This window comes from Narcine bancroftii, chromosome 7 (assembly GCF_036971445.1).
Source record: "Narcine bancroftii isolate sNarBan1 chromosome 7, sNarBan1.hap1, whole genome shotgun sequence".
Classification (NCBI taxonomy): Eukaryota; Metazoa; Chordata; class Chondrichthyes; order Torpediniformes; family Narcinidae; genus Narcine; species Narcine bancroftii.
Genome location: NC_091475.1, coordinates 69,291,842 through 69,315,370, shown reverse-complemented (window position 1 = coordinate 69,315,370; position 23,529 = coordinate 69,291,842). Strand labels below are relative to the sequence as shown.

Sequence of the window (23,529 nt, the reverse complement as noted above, 5' to 3'; positions counted from 1 at the left end):
ACCCCTATTTTTAATGCTATCTAATTTAGCCTGCAATATTTTCTACACAAGGTCAGTTCATGGTCCAATCCTAATAGCCCCTTGAATGGAGTGGCCTGTTCGGCCATTTTAAAGAACAGTTAAATGATAGCTATAAGAGAAAATTATAGATTTCCTTCCCTGAAGTTTTTTTGACAATAAATAAGTAATGTCATAGTCACCATTTCTTTTGTTTTCCAATTGTATTTAGTGGTAACTGTATCTAATGGTATGCTCTGTTTAAACTTTCAATACATCTCCCTGAATTAACAGCCAAGGTCTCCGGAAACAAGTTCACTAACTTAAACACTGTGCCATCATTACCTCGTGAACAATAATTTAACCATCGTTCTTTTTACCCACTGTTGATTTTATTTACTAGAGAATACCCCCAGGCAAGTAAGGCTCCTTAAAGCCTTAAATAATCTCTGTGTGATTATTTTCATGAGGGCAAGATATTCTCCAGAGCTGACATAGAGTGTCAAAAACAGTCACCTCTGCAAATCTCTGCAGTCGGTTGACTTAGGTGCTGTTTACCCTGGTGTATCTGCATTATGACCCAGAGTAGGCACAAATCCTAGGCTTAGATGTAGCATCTAGTGACTCTACTGTTAAGAGAATTCGATTTTGTTGCTATCCAGACATTCAGCCCCCTGCACATTATGTAGGATTGACATCACCTGCACTCGACCAGCAAGTTAAGAAAAGAAGGACACATAACATAAGAAATGGGAGCAGGAGTCAACTACCCACCATTAAGCCTGCCTGCTATTAAATATGATTATGGATGATCTGTTCCAGCTCCCCCCCTCCCCCACCCACACACGCACACACACACACACACACACCTCCACAGGCCTGAATTCACCAATGTTTGGAAAAAATACCTATCTCTTCAAGTACCTCCAATGATCCTCTGGAGTTGAGAATTCCAATGGTTCTGGAAGAGGAAAGCAAGCCAGAGGTAGTTTTGGGGAAAGTATTGTAGGAATGTTTTTTCAGGGATGTTCAGATTGACTATTCAAGTCATTTCTAGGATGCTCACAAAAAAAACAGTTTTACTTTAACAGGGCATAACCAGATATGAATAGCTTTAGTTACGTGCATGAAAGTGCTTGGATTGCTACCAAGTAACAAACCAAGGGCTCAGTCATGGAGGGGGGTCAAGAACTTCAAATTCTTGGGTCTCAACATCTCCGAGGATCTGTCCTGGAGCCTCCACGTTGATGTCATCACAAAGAAGTCTCACCAGCAGCTATATTTTGTGAGATCTCTGAGAAGATACGGTACGTCACTGAAAACTGTCGTAAACTTCTAAAGGTGTTCCATGGAGAGCATTCTGGATGATTACATCACTGCCTGGTATGGAAGCGCCAACACTCAGGACAAGAATAAACTCCAGAGGACTGCTAACTTGGCCTGTGACATCACAGGCACCAGACTTCACTATCAAGGACATCTACATGAGGCAGGGTCTTAAAAAAAGCAAAGACCCTCCCCTCCCCCCACCACCACTTCACTCTGCTACCATCAGAGAAAAGGTACTGGAGCCTGAAGACTACCACTCAGTGGCACCAGGAGAGCTTCTTCCCCACTGCCAAGATTCCTGAAAAATCAATGAATCAAAGACACTGCCTCACTTTTCAAACACTATTATTTTTATTTTTTAGATGGTTATTTTGAAGTGCACCAACAGTCAAAACATACAGATTTCTTCAGAGCGAAATCCATATAAGATTGATTCCATATTTTCACCAAACTCCTAAATTTTTGTCTATATGCTCCTGGAACCAACTCATAAGCTTTCAATACTGCTTGTTTAACAGTGTCATAATTTCCCACTTGCTGTGCAGTCAAGTAAGAGAATTGAGACTGTAGATCCTGGGGAGAGGTTTTTGGCTAGTAGAGAGGTAAATCTAATTCCTCCTTTTGATGAAGGAGATATAGATACAAAAAATACTAGAGTATACAATTTGTGCTTTCAATACACTTTGGAGCATAAGAGGCCATTTTTCTGTTGGCCATCTTGAGCTCTCAACAACCTTTTCAAAAAGCTGAAAATATGTATCTGTATCTCCCTCATCAAAAGGAGGAACTAGATTTACATCTCTACTAGCCAAAAACCTCTCCCCAGGAGTTACAGTCTCAATTCTCTTACCTCCCTCCATCTCAATTTTTAACTTCTCAAGTTGAAACTGTCTGTCCCTTTCAATTTCCTCCCTCCATTTTTCAGCCACCTCTAACTCATATATCCTCTGTTTTTCAGCCTCTTCTTTTTGTTTTCAGCTTCCAACTCCCTCTGTTTCTCTCTTTCTTCTTACATCCACAGTTTCTCCAACTCCAATTGCAATTCAACAGATCTGTCCTCCAGAAAATGTTCTGTCTTTCTCAACAAATTTTCCCTCACCTGTATAATATTTCACAATAATCCTCTATTTTCCTCATCCAATGCTTGACTTCAGTCAGCTTTAATTCCTTAGAATAGCCATCAGTTCCTCTTTTCTGTTGCTCTACAGCTCTGCAGCTGATGGTTGTGACAAAAATGTATCAACATCCATTGCTGCTGTTTTTCCACACACAAGCTTTAAATTACCTTGGAAAAACCAATTAACTAATAAATTACAAAAACTCCAAAAGTTTAAGATCCCAAAACTCCAATTTTCAATCCGAACGGACAAGTCCCCAAAAAGCCCAGAGGACCCCAAAACCCAGCAGCAACACATATTCACCAAGACAAATGGTTACTTGAACAAAAGTTACTTTTAATTATCTTTAAACATGAAAACAGAATTACACTTTAACTTATTACTATTGAATTAACTAATCTAATTTAACCCCCTTCTAATTCTAAGTGCACATGTATGTAATGTGTGTGTAAGATCAGAAAAGTTATTTGAATCACAGTCCAATCTCACTTCTCATTCTTCCAAGTTCACTGGTTGCAGGCAATTCTTATACTGTGCACAGAATTTAACATTTATAAAGTTCACCAGGCTTTGGTGCTTGAAAGGTAAGTGATTACAGGTCAGGAAAGTTTTTTTCAATTTTCAGAGAGAGATTTGTTGTACAGTAGACACCCACAACTGATTCCTTCTTTATCAGCCACTTCAGTGTCTTGCCGAAGAAACTTTCCCCCTCAAGGTTCTCCAGATGATAACCTCTTTCTTTCAGGTCACCAAAGAGTTCCTTTTTGATTCTCTTATTTCAAGTGAAACATTAGATAGCCAGTCCTCTTCTCTTGCATGAACCACAAGGGCTTTGACCAGGCTGAACTAAGCACTCAGAACCTGTCTTCAAAATGGGGTTTTCCACAAGCTTGCCAGCTTGTCCTGTTCCAGTCCCAGCTGCTGCTGCTGACTGTAAAACTGTAGAACTGATCTCTGACTCAGTCTCTCTCTCTCTCTCTCTCTCTCTCTCTCCCTCAGAGAAAAAACTGTTTGACTCTCTCTGCTTGAAAAACCACAAGACCCTCCTAGAACAGCAAGTTCCACTCCAGACAGTCTGCGGCTCCGACAAGTTCTTCCATCTGTTGCTGTTTTATAAACAACAATCTATTAATGAGGTTTCTTGGGCACACTCCAAAGCTTTTGCAAAGGCTGTTGACCCCAGCCTGTCTAACATTAGCAGAGCTCCAGTATTTTAAATAAGATCTGTTTTAAAGTGTTTGTATGTGACCTAAACTAAAACATTTGCCCCAATTTATCTCCCAAAGCCATATCTACAAACAAAACAAACACAACATATTCTGTCACAACACAATGTTGCTTACTGCTGTAACTGAATCGCAACAGAAAGGCGCCATTTTCTCATCCTCTCCACCCCTGATCCCCAGTGATCGCTGGATCGTCCACCAATAGTTTTCTCTCCTAAAGTCCTCCACCATCTCCTTAGTTTTGGTAAGATTGAATGTGAGATTCAGCCAAGTTTTCAATCTCCGTCCTGTGTGCTAATTTCCCTTTTGTACCCAACCCAGTACCGTGGTATCATCAGCAAATTGGTAGATAGTGTTACTGTCGTACCGAGCCACACAGTCATAGGTGTAAAGTGAGTAGGGGGTTAAGAGTGCAGCCCTGTTGTGCTCCAGTGTCACGTTGACTTTGGGACAGAGCAGTACAGGATTTACAAAGGTAAAAGGATTTGCCGTTAACACTAAGGGGAATAGTGAGTTGTGTGAAGATGAATGTGGTGCTGAGACTTCAGTACTTATTCCAATCATTACCTGATGCTTTACCTAAGATTTTATTTTTTAATTGTTAAACAATCAAGTCAGACAATTCCCGTGGAATAACAAAGTGCCCAGAATTGCTTTGGAGAAATTAACCTGGGATTATAAATTAGTACGGATGAGACTTCCAGACTTTAAAAAAAATTATTTGGCTGCACAAGCAAGATTTTTGGCATTTTTTAAAGGGAATTCACCAAACTGGGTTCCAACGAGATGAATGAAGAAATAGCTGGAAACTTTATCTACCAGTGGAGCCTTAAATCAATTTAAAAAAAAGACAAATAATCCTATTTTTGTACAAATGGTAAAAATATGGCAGGAAATTAATTCATGTATCAGGAGAAAAGTGGGTATTTTGCTAAGAGCTGCGTTATGTAATAATATATTTGTACCCATGAATATGAGTGACAGAATTCTAAACATATGGTTACAAAAGGGTATATGTTGCATAGTGGACTGTTATAAAGATGGTGTTTTGATGTCATTTGAACATATGAGACAGACCTATGGTGAGCCTAATGGAACTTTTCTATGTTTTCTTCAACACCAAGCTTTCTTTAGGGAACAATGGGGACAGGCATTGACTTCTCCAGGAGTTAGTGAAATGGAACAAATGCTTTGGATGGGTAATGTATCCAAATTTATTACCAGAGAGTATTTGTCTCTTCAGTTAGAAAGTGCTAAACATGGTCTGCAGAGATCAAGGGAAAGGTGGAGTCCAACTTAGGTGTTGCAATACCAGAACAATCTTTGTCTGAGTGGTGTGTGGATAGTGTAACTTCAGCTATAAGATAAGATATGAGTTGGTTCAATACAATTTTTTGGATCAGCTGTATCTCACTCCACAGAAATTACACAAATCTAAGCCAGAAATATAAGAATTGTGTTTTGGGTGTGAAACAGAAGAAGGAACATTCCTTCATTCAACTTGATCATGTGTGAAGGTTAGACCTTTTTGGCAAGACATTTCTGAAGTATTAACAAGAATTACAAGGGTGATCTTCCCAGATGATCCAGAACTTTATTTACTAGGCAACCTTATGGACATAAGCAAAGATCTCACACAGTTTCAAATGTTAAAATTGCATTGGCAGTGGCCAAAAAGTCTATTGCAATCATGCGGAAGTTGGACTCTGGATACCTTGGTGAGGTGGATAGCAGAGATGGATAGTTGTATACCAATGGGAAAAATAACATTTAATTTAAGGAACAAGTGTGATATGTTTTTAAAAATATGGTGACCATACTTGAACTATGTTGGTGCTCAACTTCAAAGTGCTGCTAAATTCATACGTGATCTCTCCCTGAATCCTGAGGTTAATTTAAATTGTGAGCTCGGACAGTGAACAAAAGAATATCTAATAAAGAGAAGGGGGGAAATAAAAGGGGATAGAGTTAGGGGTTTTTGATATGTGTATCTTTTTGCCATATGTAAAATATGCATATGTATTTTTTGTTGAAATTTTATAATTGTTAATTTTATTTTTATGAAAAATTTTAAAATAAAATATTTTTAAAAACAGCTAGAAATGACATACATGATGGTATATATCCCTACAAAATAAAAATCTCCCCCCTACCAAACCCCCCACACCCTCAAAATAACTATATTGTTTCTCATATTTTAATTATGTAAAATAAAAGAAAGAATAAACTTTCCAGATTCCACAGAGGGATGTCATCTAACACACAGGTTTAAACAGAGTTCTGTAATACAATTCAGAGGAGATTCTTGCAGGTCCAGAAGCACAGGAAGCACATTAGAAATTTAAACCTAATATTTCAGTTTATGGGCACCAAATTTATAAAAAACACAGCGTACTTATTTCTCAAATAAAATGTAAGTTTTTCCAAAGGAATACAACTCTGAATTTCTGCATTCCATCTTGCCATACCCAAATATGTATCTGATTTCCAAGTAACTGCAATACATTTCCTTGCCTTCACTAATGGAACTTTAATAAATTCCAATTGATATATTGACAATTTTAGTTTAGATCTTGTTCCAATATTTCCCAATAAAAATAAATCTGGATTTTGTGAAAATACAACACCTGTACCTTATTCCAAAAAGTTTGCTAAATCCACCCAAAAAATCTTACCTCGGGACATGACCAAGTTGAACACAAAAAAGTTCCAACATCCTCACCACATCTAAAATATTGATCTGATAAATCTGATTTCAATCTATTCAATATTTGTGGTGTATGATATAACTGATGTAAAAAATTTATACTGAACTAATCTAGATCTTACATTAATAGTGTTAGTCATACAATCTCTGCAAAGTTCTGCCCATCTTTGCTCATCAATTGCAATATTCAAATCTAGTTCCCACCTCTATCTAGATTTATCAACTCCAAGTTTAGGATTTCCTACTTATAATAAAGAATATATTACAGAAGTAACCTTCTTAACAATTCCTCTCATCTCCTGGTTGAGGGATCATTTAGGACCCTCCAGCAACCTCTGGAGCAGACAACATGCTTCTTGCCATCCGCTTTATCCACCAAGTAGATAATAAACATATAACCAATTACTGCACAGAAACAGGCCAGTTTGGCCCTACTAGTCAGTGCCAAACATCTTCTCCCACCTAGTCCCACTGGCCCGCATTTGCCCCATAACCCTCCACACCTCTCCTGTCCATCTACATCTCCAACTTTTCCTTAAATATTAACATCGATCTTGCTTCTACCACCTCTTCCGGAAGTTCATTCCATACCCCCACCACCCTCTGCATGAAGAAATTCCCCCTCATGTTTCCCTTAAACTTCCCCTTTTACTCTCAATCCATGTCCTCTTGTTTGAATCTCCCCCACTCTCAGTGGAAAAAGCCTGTCCACATTGACTATCTGTCCCCCTCATAATTTTGAATACCTCTATCGAATCACCCCTCAACTTCCTACGCTCCAAAGGATGAAGTCCCAGCATGTTCAACTGTTCCCTGTAACTCAAACCCTGAAACTCTAGTAACATTCTCATAAACCTCCTCTGCATTCTCTCTTTATACTGTTTATATCCTTCCTGTAATTCAGCCACCAAAACTGCATGCAATATTCCAAATTTGGCCTCATCAATGCCTTATACAATTTCAATGTAACATCCCTACTCCTATATTCTATACTCTGATTTATGAAAGCCAACATACCAAATGCCTATCTACACTTTCAGAGAATTATGTACCATGACTCTTAAATCCCTTTGTCCAATTGCACTCCTCAATTGTCCACCATTTAATGTGTATGTCCTATTTTGATTAGTCCAACCAAAAGTAGCACCTCACATTTATCAGTATTAAACTCCATCTGCCATCTTTTAGCCCACTCTACTAACTGTTAGCTTTGATAATCTTCCTCACTGTCCACAACACTGCCAACCTTTGTAGCATCTGCAAATTTACTAATCCAATTTGCCAGATCGTTAATATATATGACAAACTGCAGTGGACCCAATACCGATCCCTAAGGCACTCCACTCAACACCGGTCTCCAATTCGACAAATAATTTTCCACCACTACTCTGGCAAGTCCCATCCAATGTCAATAAGACCTAGAGCATATTCTCTTTTCTGCAGCAATATAGGCATTTGCACCATTTAATTGATTATTGGCTTTAATCCTGCTGCTAATTAACAAAACATTAGGCCTGCAGTTAGATGTACTGATTGGCACACATTTGAACATAAAGGTATTATGCGCTCTCAAAATACATGATGATATTTAGCATGGATTGTTATTGAATATTGGTCTTAGAAGCAATAGCATGAAGAAACATTATTAATGTAGTGTAAATCTGGAATTCATTTTTGGAGCAATCCAATTTTTCGGTCTGAGCCATGATTTACACTTCACAGGACCTACTGCCAACCTTCACTGGGCAGGCCTGCTAAGCAGTTGATTGCTGCCTCAAACAACCTTGGCACAGTTAATTATTGCAAATGAATGTAGTTTGGAACCACATGAGGAATGGTCATTCATGGACATCTGGCGATTCCTTGTCTGCTTTCTGAAGGTCACTATTTGATCCATATTTTTACTGTTTTTCTCTCTACAAAGTAACCTTGATTAGAGGGAGGGGGTAGATTAGATTTAATATTAGGTATTTTTTCTTTTTATTCCATTTTTTAGATTAATTGATTATATATGGGTTGAATTATGGTTGTCCTAGATCACATCATCAAATTAGACATATTACTCTGTTTTAACCAGGGATTTTTAAGAAATAATGTTAAATCAACAAATATGGATGGATTTGAATTACATTTATATTAATTATTGATATGTACTTGTTATTTATTTAATTAGATGACTTTGTATGTACGATTATTATATTAAACTCAATAAAAATATTTTTAAAAGAAAGAAATGAACATTAACAATGTCTCCATAGTGAGGTGACCAGTTAAGTGATTTTTGTTCATACAAATATTTAAGGATAAAGGGGAATATTGTTGAATGGCCCACTTGCTTTCTCTGGAAGAGATGACTTGCAGTAGTCCCGCCATGCTGCTGATGGAAGAACCCTGAGAATGGAGGTGAGTGCTGAGCGAAGTATCAGTGAACTATTCGATGAATCTATGGTCACCATATTATCCATCACCTGTGCTGCTTTAACAGAAGCTAGATGCACAAGAAGGTAAGGGTCTCAGTCCTTTTTGTGCCTTCAGAGAGTGCCTGTGCACATAGAGAGTGCCTTGTGCATCATGAAGTTTTTATGAAGGAGATGACAGTGTGTTGTTAACATTAAATGGTGCTACTCGAGGCTATAATCAATGATTATTATCATGAAGCAGGAGCTGGATTGTAGTCACAAAAGATAGCAAAGCAACAATTATGTAAATTGTTTTCTTTCTCATAAGCAATTTGCTGTCAATTAGTAAAATGACAGTGCTGCTGGAGCTGCTATAACAGCAGCGTGGTGGCGGGGTGTGGAGACACAGCACTGCTCCGAAGGGTTCAGCGCCAAGTCATAACGGCAGTGGCTCTGTAAGGCTTTAAACAGCCTGTTAGAGGAGCCGGTGGTGTTGTTAAAATAAAATCCTGCAACTGCGGGTCTGTGCCAAGGATGGCGGCACCGACACTCAACAGCAGCCACGTGGGTTTGCAGACTCTAGGAGCAGCGGACCGGTGCAGGAAACAAGAAACAAGGGGGAACACACCTCATGGAAAAAGAGCAGCAGAGGAGACGATATGACAAGATGGTGAGCGCAAGCGGACCAGCGAGGGGCTCAGTGAAGGAGGGACCTACACAGACTGCGGGCAACCTGTGCCAACACAGGTTGCTGAAGACTGGCTCTGGAGAACGTGGTATTGGAGCCGGGATAAGAGAGGGTTCCAAGGGCAAGAATGGCTCCCGAATGGCCTCAAGCCTGATCATATTGGGAGATTTGGATCTGGGCTTCAGGTTGCCGAAGGGTTGAACACGAGTTTGTGCAGCTCCAAAGACTGCAGATGCGCTGGAGGTGAATCGGTTTCTCTGACGGGACTGTCTTTTGCTTCCATTCTCGTAAGGGGCGCAGGGCGACACCCGTGGCGACTCTTGGTCTGCCTTTCAGCAGGCAGATGGCAATTTTGCATAAAGGAATCTTGAATTTACTTTGTTAACCCTTCTTTTGCCCTTCACTAAGTTAAGTGATTGAGACTGTTCAAAATAATACTGCTACAGTCTGACTTTTTTTAACCAAGTTAAACGATCAAAACAACCTTTTCACATTAACTTCAAATCTTAGGTCAATTGGGTGTAATTGGGAAGTACGGGCTTGTGGCTAAAGGGGCTGTTACCGTGCTGTACTATCGTTACATATATAGGTGAAATTAAATAATGGCAGGTGTGATAGACAAAATGTTGCAGTCTCCTACTTAAATGACAATCATCCTAGAATTTACATGAATAATTAACCTTACATTATGTTAAATGCAAGAATACAGTAAAAGTCCTAAAATCCGGACTGCTCAGAGATTGGGTTGGTCCGGATTTTCTGGATTCTCAGGCAGTACTTCTAAGATACAAATTTAAAGAGGAAGAAGAGATAAACAGGTAAATTTTCTCTTTCAAACATTTTTATTAATTTGTTAGAGAAAAATATTGTTTAGATAATAATTAATTATATAGCATTTGTATAATGCAACACAGAATATAAGTCACATATGAATTCTACATCATCTTATATAATTCTCAAAAAAATGAAAAATCTTATGAGAATTTCACCTCATATTCTAATACTATTCGAATCACAATACATTGTGATTGTTTAAATAGACCGATCTCTTCTAGTTATAGAAAATAACAAAAATAAGGACAAAAGAAAAAAGAAAACCACCATACTAATCTAACCCCTCCCACTAAACGGGTACATGTAGATCGTTTATTCATTCACAAATACAGCAGATTTCATTAATCAGAATGAGCAGCTTTAAAGAAAAATAAAATCAACACTTGACAAAAATGTAAGCATAAACATTTTTCACTGCAAAAAAAGAGCATGTAATGCTTAAAATTATGTTTTAAAATGACCTTTGTAAAAGACCATTACAGTATACTAATGAATTTCTTTATGATACGATTAGCTGCATTGAGTGTGGTTGCTTGTGGCCGCTGTGCATTAATGGCACTCACACACACACATTCCCACACACACAGACAGACACACACATGCACACACACACACATGCACACACACACACACACACACATTGACACACACACCCACTCCCACACATACACAGACAGACACACACACACTCCCACACAGACACAGACACATCCACACGCGCACACACACCCTACATACACACTCCCACTCCCACTCACACACCCACACCCACTCACACACCCACACCTACTCACACACCCACACACACAGACACTCGCATGCACACACACACACACACACACACACACACACACACACACACACACACACACACACACACACACACACGCACACACCATATAACTATATAACCATATAACCACTTACAGCACAGAACAGTCCAGTTCGGCCCTACTAGTCCATGCCGTAACAAATCCCCACCCTCCTAGTCCCACTGACCAGTACCCGGTCCATACCCCTCCATTCCTCTCCTCTCCATGTAACTATCCAGTCTATCCTTAAATGTAACCAATGATCCCACCTCGACCACGTCTGCCGGAAGCTCATTCCACATCCCTACCACCCTTTGCGTAAAGAAATTTCCCCTCATGTTACCCTTATAATTTTCCCCCTTCAACTTTAAACCATGCCCTCTAGTTTGAATCCCCCCCACTCTTAATTGAAAAAGCCTATCCATATTTACTCTGTCTGTCCCTTTTAAAATCTTAAACACCTCTATCAAGTCCCCGCTCAATCTTCTACGCTCCAGAAAAAAAAGCCCTAATCTGCACAACCTTTCCCTGTAACTCAAACCTTGATATCCTGTCAACATTCTCGTGAACCTTCTCTGCACTCTCTCTATTTTGTTTATATCTTTCCTATAATTTGGTGACCAAAACTGTACACAGTACTCCAAATTTGGTCTCACCAATGCCTTGTACAATTTCATCATAACCTCCCTACTCTTGAATTTAATACTCCGATTTATGAAGGCCAACATTCCAAATGCCTTTTTCATCACACCATCTACCTGAGTATCAGCCTTGAGAGTACTATTTACCATCACTCCTAAATCCCTTTGTTGCTCTGCAATCTCAATAGCCTACCATTTAATGCATATGACCTATTTAGATTTGCCTTTCCAAAATGTAACACCTCACACTTATCTGTATTAAATTCCATCAGCCATTTCTCAGCCCACACCTCCAGCATTCCTAAATCACCTTTTAATCTACGGTAATCTACCTCACTGTCCACAACACCACCAATCTTTGTAACATCCGCAAACTTGCTTATCCAATTCTCCACCCCTACTTCCAGATCGTTAATATATATAACAAATAATAGTGGACCCAGGACCGAACCCTAAGGAACTCCACTAGTCACCGGCCTCCAATTGGACAAACAATTTTCTACCACTACTCTCTGACGCCTCCCATCTAACCATTGCTGAATCCATTTCACTACCTCCTTATTTATACCTAATGCCTCCACCTTTTTTCCTAACCTCCTGTGGGGAACTTTGTCAAAAACTTTACTAAAGTCTGAATAGACAACATCCACAGCTTTCCCTCCTTCAACCTTTTTTGTAACCCCCTCGAAAAACTCAATCAGGTTTGTCAAGCATGATCTACCCCTGACAAAACCATGCTGATTACTCCCTATCAATCCCTGTACCTCCAAATATTTGTAAATACCATCCCTCAGAACACTTTCCATCAACTTGCCCACCACAGACGTCAGACTCATGGGCCTATAATTCCCAGGTTTACATTTGGACACTTTCTTAAACAGCGGAACCACATGCGCAATCCTCCAATCCTTTGGCACTACCCCCGTGGCCAGTGACGTCCTAAATATCTCTGTTAATGGCCCCACTATCAGTCCACAAGCCTCCCTGAGTGTCCTTGGGAATATTTTGTCTGGTCCCGGAGATTTATCCACCTTTATCTTTTTCAACACAGCCATCCTCGGTTATCCTTATATGCTTCATGACCTCCCCACTATTTTTCTTTACTTCAACTGGTTCAATGTTTTTTTCCCTAGTGAATACCGAGGCAAAGAAATCATTCAAAATTTCCCCCATTTCCTCTGACTTCTCACTCAGCCTACCCTCACTATCTACAAGGGGTCCAATTTTATCTCTAACTAATCTTTTACTTTTAATGTACCTATACAAACCCTTTGGATTTATTTTTACTCTGTCTGCCAAAGCCTCTTCGTGCCTTTTTTTGGCCTTTCTAATTTCTTTCTTAAGATTCTCTGGCACGGGGGCTGCCCCTGAGGTTCAGAAGGGAAGGAGGGATAAGAACAGGATACTTGTAGTTGGGGACTCATTTGTCAGAGGGACAGATAGAAGGTTTGTGGGATGAGATCGGGGATCCACGTAGGTCTGTTGCCTCCCTGGTACCAGGGTCAGGGATATCTCTGATCGAGTTCATAGCATTCTGCAAGGGGAAGGAGAACAGCCAGAAGTCGTGGTCCACGTGGGGACCAATGACTTAGTTAGAAGTGGGGATGAGGTCTTGAAACAGGATTATGTGGAATTAGGTAGGAAGTTAAAAAACAGGACCTCCAAGGTAGTAATCTCTGGATTGCTGCCGGTGCCATGTGCTAGGGAGGGTAGAAATAGGAGGATGTGGAGGATGAATGCATGGCTAAAGAGATGGTTCAGGGGGCAAGGGATAAGATTTCTGGATCATTGGGATCTCTTCTGGGGAAAATCGGACCTGTACAAAAGGGACGGACTCCACTTGAATTGGAGGGGGACCAATGTGCTGGCAAGCAGATTTGCTAGAGCTGTGGGGGGGAAGGTTTAAACTAGTTTTGCAGGGGGGTGGGGAACAGAATGTGAGAGCAGTGTCAAGGGAGCATGGCCACCTAGATAGGAATAATAATGATAACAAAGGTAGGATGGAGATTAGGGTAAAAGGTAGAAAAGAGAATATATGTGAGGGTCATTCTCTGAAATGCATAAATTTTAATGCAAGAAACATAGTGAACAAGGTAGATGAGCTTAGAGCATGGACAGATACTTGGGGTCATGATATTGTGGCAATTAGTGAGACCTGGCCACAGGAGGGGCAGGACTGGCGACTTAATATTCCAGGATACATTTGTTTTTGATGTGATAGATCAGGGGGTAAAAAAGGGGGAGGGGTTGCACTGCTTGTTAAGGAGGACATTACTGCCGTGAGGTGGCAGGATGGTCTGGAGGGATCATCCAGTGAGGCTGTTTGGGTGGAATTGAGGGGTGATGGAGGCATGAGGGTGCTAATAGGGGTGTATTACAGACCACCAAATCGGCCAAGAAAATTAGAGGAATAAAGTTGTAGGGAGATAACGTATATGTGTGAGAATCATAAGGTAGTGATCATGGGAGATTTTAACGTCCCTCACATTGATTGGGATACCCATACAGTTAGAGGGTTGGATGGGCTAGAGTTCGTTAAATGTGTTCAAGATTGTTTTCTAAATCAATTAGTAGAAGAACCGACTCGGGACGGTGTAATACTAGATCTCCTGTTAGGGACCGAGCAAGGTCAGATATCGGACATTATTGTTGGAGAACAAATTGGGTCTAGTGATCATAACTCTGTTAGTTTTATGGTGGTTTTAGGGAAGAGCAAGGAAGGGCCTAAAGTTGAGGTTGAGAAGAGCAAATTTCAAAGGAATAAGAAGGGATTTGGGGAGTATTGGGTGGGACAGGATATTTTCAGGTAAGGATGTAAATAAAAAATGGAGGATATTCAAAAAAGGAAATTTTGAGGGTACAGAGTAGATATGTCCCAGTGAGGATCAAAGGAAAAGCTGGAAGTCATAGGGAGGCTTGGTTTTCGAGGAATATTGGAAATTTGGTTAGGAGAAAAAGGGAGGTGTACAAGAGGTATAAAGAGCAGGGAGCTGAGAATTTGAAAGAGGACTACAAGGAGTGTAGAAGGAATCTTAAGAAAGAAATTAGAAAGGCCAAAAAAAGGGACACCACACACACCCCACATACACACACACACACACACACACACACACACACACACACACACACACACACACATACACACACACACACACACACACACACACACACACACTTTAAAAAGTTTGAGAGTCTGGATTCTCAGGTGAGCTGGATTTCTGGCATCTGGGATTTTGGACTTTAACTGTACAATATCAATTCAGAACTCCTATGGCAAAACTTAAGGACAGCATTCAGTAACTCACAACTTGCAGAGCACAGCAAATGTGGTCCTGGATGATACAGTTGCTATTAACATAATGCTTCATGCAGACGAGGCATTGAAGTCTGCGGAGGGTATATTCATTTTCTCAGTCAGCTATGTGAAAATATTCACATCACCAACATTAATACTGAGACCAGTTTATGACCATGCAGTGATCTGTACATTCTGAATAAATGTGCACATCTTTGCACATATTCATGATTAGCTCTATAAGAGAGAGAGACAGAAGAAGAGGAAATGAGTTGGGGGATGAATATGGGATGGGGTGAGTTTTTAAAGGAAACCAAAGAAGATAAAGTTAATGCCATACAATTGGAGGTTGTCCAGAGTTGTTGCGCTAATTTGTGCATTGGCTCAGTCTGTCAGTGGACGAGACTATGGACAGTCATGTCAGCAAGAGATTAGGAGAGGATATTAAAATGGGTGGTCATTGGGAGATCCACAGAGTGGACGGAACCGAGCTGCTCAACAAAGTGATTTCCCAATCTGCATCTAGTCTCTCCAATGTAGAGGAGATCACAGCGGGAGTACTGGATGCAGTAGATGACCACTGCAGATTCATGTGAAACGTTGCTTCACTTGGAAAGACTGTTTGGGGCCCCAAATGGTGCTGAGGGCTGAGGGAGTAGGTGTGGGTGCAGGTGAGCATCTCCTGTGGTCACAGTGGATGATTGTGGGGAGGGTGGAGTAGACGAGAGAGTCATGGAGGGAGTGGACCCTATGGAATGTGGAGAGGAGAGGGGAATACGTGTCCTGTGGTGGGATCATGTAGTAGGTGTGGGAAATGGTGAAGGAGGAGGATGTGTTGGATTTGGAGGCTGGTGGGGTGGTAGGTGAGGACAGGAGGAATCCTGTTCTTGTTGCGTGTGGTGGGGGAGGGGGCCAGAGCAGATGTGCGGGTAATGGAGGATGTGTGGGTGAGCACTGCATTGATGGTGGTAGAGGGAAAGTCACATTGTTTGAAGAAGGAGTACATCTCTGATGATCTGGCATGGAGTCCTCATTGTGGGAACAGATGCAATGGAGACAGAGGAATTGAGAGAATGGAATCCTTGCAGGGAACACAAAGCAAGGAGTGTAGTCGAAGTAGCTGTGGTAGTTCTTGGATTTGTAGAAAATGTCTGTCGAGAGCATGTTTCCCGAGATGAAGAAAGTTAGATCGAGACGAGGGAGAGTGTTGTTAGCGATGGACCAAGTGAATTTGAGGTCAAGGTGGAAGTTGGCAGCAAAATGGATAAAGTTGACTGGCACATCATGAGTGGTTGAGGCAGCACCAAGATAGTCATTGATGTAGTGGAGGAAGAGTTGAGGGGCCTTGCCTGTGTAGGCCTGTAGCATGGATAGCAACACGTAGCCATCAAAATGACAGGCATATTGGCTACCCCTTTGACTTAGAGGAAGTGGGATGAGTCAAAGGAAAAGTTATTGAGCGTGAGGACAAGTTCCATCAGCTGGGGGAGGGTAGTAGTGGAGCAGAACTGGTTGGGTCTATTGTCCAGAAAGAAACGAAGGGCTTTGAGGCCTTCACTATGGGAGATGGAAGTGGATATTGGAGATCAAATTCAGGGAAATAGAAGTTGTTGAAGTGAGGGACGGTGTGTGAAGTGTTCCAGATGTAGGTGGGAAGGGACTGGACCGGGGGGACCAGAGTCAAGGTAAGCAAATACCAGTTTGGTGGAGCAAGAGCACGCAGACATGATGGGTCCGCCAGGAGATTGTATATGTAGGAGGTAGAAATTGAGGTGCATGGTTGGGGAATAATAAGGTTCGAGGCCGTGCTAGAGAGGTGACCGGAAATTCAGAGATAGTGCATGATACAGTGGTTTGATGAGTTTTGGTGGGGCCCTGTTGGAGGGGTAAGTAAGAGGAGGTGTCTGAGAGTTGTTGTCTGGCTTTAGCCAGTGCTCCAGACCACAACAGGTGATCTGCGAGTTTAACGGTGAGGTTGGGATTGGTGCAGAGAGAGTAGAGGGCCAGGTGTTCTGAGGGGGTGAGATTGGAATGAGTGAGGGGAGCAGTGAAGTTGATAAGGTTAATATCACAGCGACAGTTGAAAATACAAAGGTCCAGAGTAGGCAGAAGACGGGAACAAAGTGTCCAGCAGGAGGAAGAAGGTTTAAAGTGGGAGAAGGGATCTGTAGTGGTGGGAGGTGGAGAATAGTGGTGTGGAAGTAGGGATGGAGATGGGGCCAACAGAAAAAAGAGTTCAATATCATGCCGTGCATGGACCTCATTGAGGTGTGATTCCAGGAGGAGGAAAATCCTGCGTGGGATTCCTTCGAATGCTCTGATTTCTTCTCAACCTCCAAAAAGTGTACTGTTAATTGTTGTATTTGGGAATTGCAGGCTCATGGGCCACATCTCAATGCTGTATCCCTGAAAGAAGATCAAATGGATGCCGAGCTGCTGCTGTCAGATCTCATCCCTTTTAGATGCATCCTGTTGCTTGGCAGCTTCATTATTTCTTAACACTTCATTGATGGTACCTGGGTCATTAATTGAGGGTTTAGAATCACAGAATCTTGTAGCATGGTAAAGGATAATGAAGCTCATGTTTGTGATAACACTTTGAAAGATCTATCCAGTAAAACATGCAGGTCTGCAGACACCGTGATTGAAGTAAATGTACAATGCTAGAGAAAATCAGCAAGTCAAACAACGAACCCCATAGAGCAATGACAAATATACATAAACGACATTTTGGGCCAGAACCCTTTATCAAACTAGATGCAAAATGTAGAGAGACAACTAAATAAAATGGTGGAGGGAAAGGGCAGGGGAGGAGCATAGGCATGAGGTCAGAAGGGTGGGAGGGGGAATGGCTTTGTGAAAGGAGAGTGAAGGGGGTGGGGAGCTGGATGAAAGGAGACAGAGGGAACGAGAGGAAGAATAGGATGTGATGTAACAGAAACCAGAGGATTCAATATTAATGCCGTTGGGTTGGAGAGGGCCCAGACGGAATACTAGGTGTTGCTCCTCCAATTTACGGGTGGCCTTGGTTTGGCCGTGCAAGAGGCCGTGAACAGACGTGTTAGAGCAGGAGTGAAATAGTTGGCCACGAGTAGATCCCCATCATTGATGCAGACAGAGTGAAGGTGCTCAGTGAAGCGATTTCCCAGTCTATGTGCAGTTTCTCCAATGGAGACAAGTCCTCAACGGGAGCATTGGATGCAGTAGATGACTCTCGCAGATTCACAAGTGAAAAGTTGCTTCACTTAGAACCATGGAACATTACAGCACAGAAACAGGCCACTTTGGCCCTTCTAGTCTGTGCCAAAACATTTTTTCTGCCTCGTCCCACTGACCTGCACCAAGCCCATAGCCCTCCATACCCCTCCCATCCATGTACTTGTCCAAATTTGTCTTAAATGTTAAAACTGAGCCCATATTCACCACTTCAGCTGGCAGCTTGTTCCACACTCCCACCGCCTCTGTGTGAAGAACTTCCCCCTCGTGTACCCCCTAAACTTGTCCCCTTTCACCCTTAACCCATGCCTTTTGGTTTGTATCTCACCTACCCTCAGTGGAAAATGCCCACCTACATTTACTCTATCGATCCCCTCATAATTTTAAATACCTCTATCAAATCTCCCCTCATTCTTCTACACTCCAAGGAATAAAGTCCTAACCTGTTTAACTTTTTCCTGTAACTCTGTTCCTGAAGTCCAGGCAACATCCTAATAATCTTCTCTGCACTCTTTCTGACTTATTGATATCCTTCCTGTAGTTAGATGATCAAAACTGCACACAGTACTCCAAATTTGGCCTCACTGATGTCTTATACAACTTTACCATAACATCCCAAGTCCTGTATTCAGTACTTTGATTTATGAAGGCCAATGTGCCAAAAGCTCCCTTTGCAACCCAATCCATGCATGACACCACTTGCAGAGAATTATGTATCTGTATTCCCAGGCCCCTGTGTTCTACCACACTCCTCAGTGCCCAACCATTTATCATGAATATGCTTCTTGGTTTGTCCTTCCAAAATGCAACACCTTACACTTGTCTGCATTAAATTCTATCTGCCATTTTTCAGCCCATTTTTCCAGCTGCAAACTTTGAAAACCTTTTTCACCGCCCACAACGCCTCCAAGCTTAGCGTCATCTGCAAACTTAGAAGTTCTGTTTATGACCCAAAATGAGGATGAGGGAAGATGTGCGGGTCTAAGGGGAGTCACAGGGGAAGGTGCTAAAGGGATGATTCGTGGGAAGAGGTGAGTGGATGAGGGAGTCACGGAGGGAGTGGTCCCTATGGAAAGTGGAGAGGGGAGGAGAGGGGAAGGCATGTCAGGTGGTGCGATCATGTTATAGATCTATCCATTTTTCATTCCCGTGGCTCTCAATTATACATCAGTGATATTTGGAGGCCACAGCACATTGAGTTGGTGCCAATTTTCAGAGCAATCCAGTTAGTTTAATTGCTCCCACTTCCCTTCAACCTATTCTCCCTCACATGCTAATCAATTATTCCTGCTTGGACAAGGAATCATTGGGGCAGTGGCCAATTAATCTACCAATCCATGGATCCTTGGGATGTGGGAGGAAACCAGGGCACAGCGAGGGAACGCAAGGCTAGCAAACTCCTCACTGAAGGTCAGTATTGGACCTGAGTCCCTGAAACTCTGCAGCAACCACATTAAATGCTATACCACTGTGCTGCCAGTGAATGGAATTTGAGATCACAGCAATCATTTAAATGAAATTAATTTGATCACTTCTTGTCCTTTGTCAAATTAATTTAAATTGGTGTTCAATGTTTCAAAAGTGGAAAGAATTCCTCCTCATGAAGTCCATCAAAGTCCTCTTTAATTTGCATTGTCCATTATTTTATGGAATTAGAATCATATGGGGCAAATTGATTTGATAATGGAAGTAACCACAGGTGCATTTCCATTCCGAGAAGATCTTAAATATTAAGAGAAATTGGGATCTGACCGACTGCATCACGGTCTGATATGGGGAAGCCAAAGCCCCCTGAACATAAAGCCCTGCAAAAGGTAGTGGACACAGCCCAGGACATCACAGGCAAAACCCTCCCCACTATCGAGATCATCTACAGGGAACACTGCTATCAGAGAGCAGCAGCAATTATCAAAGACCCTTACCACCCAGCACACGCTCTGTTCTCACTGCTGCCATCAGGAAAGAGGTGTTGGTGCCACAAGACTCACACCACCAGGTTCAGGAACAGCTGCTCCCCCTCCACCATCAGACTCCTCAACAACAAACTCATTCAGGGACTCATTTAAGGACTCTGACTGTACGGATTGATTTGATCTGATTGATTTTTTTAATCCTCTCTGTATTGTGCAGTTTGTTTACATTCTTTATCTGTTTACAGTTCTTTTTGTTTACACTGTGTATAGTTTTTTTTTGCACTACCAATTAGTGGTAATTCTGCCGACCCCACAGAAAAAAGGACCTCAGGGTTGTATGTGATGTCATGTATTCTGTCAATTTGAAATCTGAACTAAACTCGAAGAATCAGGAAAAAATATAACACAGAAGGAAATCTTTAAGCCCAATGAGTCCACGCAAGTCAAAAATGAACTCTTACAATTAACATCCTTAACAAGTCTTCCTTTGGACTTGGCGAATGTTTTCTGTTAAGTAAACTTAAAGTTGATGCCCAGTATGATAGTTTTAGACTTATTTGTAATCTTGGTGATTTTATGCTGCACATTCAAGTTTCAAACCATTAAAATAAATAGATAATATTCTGTTATTAACATATTGGAAAGTGGATTGACAATTCTAATTCTTAATCTTTTTTTTCTGACTGAACCTGAAAATGAAATTGGGACAAAAAAAAACTAAGAAATGGCATGTTTGGACACCAAGGATAAGATGATTAGGAATGTGATTATTAACATTATTACAACCAGAAACCACTGGCCACCGTGACAGAGGTGCACCAAAGAAAAGGTACAAGGACTGCCTAAAGAAATCTCTTGGTGCCTGCCACATTGATCACCGCCAGTGGGCTGATATCGCCTCAAACCGTGCATCTTGGCACCTCACAGTTTGGCGGGCAGCAACCTCCTTTGAAGAAGAGCGCAGAGCCCACCTCACTGACAAAAGGCAAAGGAGGAAAAACCCAACACCCAACCCCAACCAACCAATTTTCCCCTGCAGCCGCTGCAACCGTGTCTGCCTGTCCCGCATCGGACTTGTCAGCCACAAACGAGCCTGCAGCTGACGTGGACTTTTACCCCCTCCATAAATCTTTGTCCGCGAAGCCAAGCCAAAGAAAGAAGAAGACAACCAGAAAACATAAACATTCGAAATAACATTTCATGCAGCCCAATGACGAGTATTAAGCACAGAATATCAGTTATTGGCAAGGGGAAAAAAATTAAAGCATGTTATTTATTATGTGGGGGGGGGGGGCATTTCCTTTGTCACAGTGGGATTGAGCAAACTGATGCAATGCACAATTGAATCGTGACTTCACAGCAGCTTCAGACAAGCCCATAATGCATCTTATGGAAACATCAAAAATAACAGTAGTAATGTATCACATGGCATTGTATCATTGACCCTAACACTTAGCAATTGACGATGTCCTATAAGATCTAAAAGATACCATTCTTATTGTGACTGACAGCTACTGTATATCACAGTAATAGATGGCCTATTTATAGCTGCGCAAGCTGATTTTTTCTGTCGACTGCTCACTGGGAGCCAAGATGATCCCCATCCCCCACATACTCAATGATAAAATACGGTTAGCATCGTCACACTGTTAATAATGTTTGATTATCATCCATTTTACACTGACAATGAATATATTTTCTCTTTAGTAGTTCAAAATATCTTTCAATGTAATTTGTAAAATAATGGGAAGTTTCAACATGGATTTTTAAATGGCTTTAGAATAAAATTTGTCTCTGATGCTTCTAGAAACAGACATAAACTCCCCCGGACCTAAACACATTTAATTCAGTTTCTTGTTGCAGGATGGAAACAAGAAATGGCAGGAGCCGGAATCTGGAGCAGGAAATGGAGAAGCTCAGTGGGCAAAGGAATTTTTGAGGCTTCTGATCTAGACCCTGCAACAGGACTGAGAGTTGAGAAGGAAAATGCCCACGCCACCCTCTCCACCTGCCATTTTCAGGACTTTATTGACTTGTTCATCGCTCCCTTGGGCCCTACTCTTGTATGCCTTACTCTTGTTTGCTTTCCCAGAATGGCTCACCTCACACTTGTCAGAATTAACATTTGCTCCATCCAACTCACCAGTTGTTGTAGCCTTAGGCAACACCACCCACCCCCTCTTCCACCTCCACCCCCCACCCATCCCGCTATCTACAACATCGAGTGGAGGAATCTGGAGAGAGAATTAAGAAATTAGAATCCAGGCATCCAACAGCACAGCCATCAGTGATTCAATTTGGGGATACTCAAGGCACCAGGCATTGGAGGAGCACAGATGTCTGAGTGTTGTTGGCCTGAAACAGTTTCCACAGAAAGTAAGAGAGATAAACATGAGATTTGAAATCAAGAATAAACTGATGCAAAGGGTAACAGTTGTAATTTAAACAAAATCTCTCAACTATAGCATTCCAGAAGTGTCCAGATGAGCATGAACCTTTTTGTGAAGAGGGCCATGGAGTAAGTGCTGGGCAATGGGCAGTTCCCATGCTAGACCATTCTCTAATTCTAACTGGGCCGATATAGGTGAGTCAGTACATGGATCTGGATTTGGTGTCTTTCTGTCATTTAACCATTGCAGTCCAAGCATAATGACTAAAAAGAAATTATCAGGATGAAAGGAAATGTGCAGTGTTCCTTTAAACTGATGGCAGATGTGCAAACATTACTCATTTTTATTCAGAAATTTTACAAAGGGCTGTTTATTCCCCATCTAAGTGGAAATTAATGGTTTAATTGTTGTAGAGGAAGCAGTCATCTACAAAGCAGTCTCTAAAAATAAGAAGCCACCAGACGCCATTCAAATATAAATTCTATGAACAATAACAATGTGTAAACTACTTAAGCACAAAGAGATAGTCCACAAAAGACATTTCACTTACTTGTTAATTCTGATTTTGCATCAGCTATTTTGGCAAATGTCCCCAACTTCTCTAATACACCACAGGTACTGTACATGCCATACCAATACAGGGCAATAACAAAATAAAATTTAGCTAACTAAAATGGTAATCATCAGTCACCATCAGAAATATTATGGTGTGAGGTTGTCATTAACCATTCACTTAATTAAACCAACCACAGAAATCAAGAAAGTTACAGACTGGACAAAAGCCATTCAACCTACCAGGAACATGCTTGCTTCCTGGGGAGAGCAATCCAGCTCATCCCAATCCCCATCCATTTTCTAGTGCCATGCACATTTATCCCATTCATATCTATTATCTTTTAAGATGCCATGAATGAATCTGCTCCCCCAGCAGTGTTTATCAATACTAACCATTCACAATGTAGAC

General features: G+C 41.4%; 1 long non-coding RNA gene across 1 annotated transcript in view; it reads left to right on the top strand.

Annotated features, from left to right (window-relative positions):
* The window catches only part of LOC138738998 (uncharacterized), a 116,430-nt gene extending 93,835 nt beyond the window's left edge, over nucleotides 1-22,595 (top strand). The window contains exons 3-5 of the long non-coding RNA XR_011341942.1: nucleotides 4,795-4,869; nucleotides 8,680-8,780; nucleotides 22,039-22,595. This is a non-coding gene — a long non-coding RNA (uncharacterized lncRNA). The remainder of the gene's footprint in view (nucleotides 1-4,794; nucleotides 4,870-8,679; nucleotides 8,781-22,038) is intronic.
* Nucleotides 22,596-23,529: the final 934 nt, after the last annotated feature.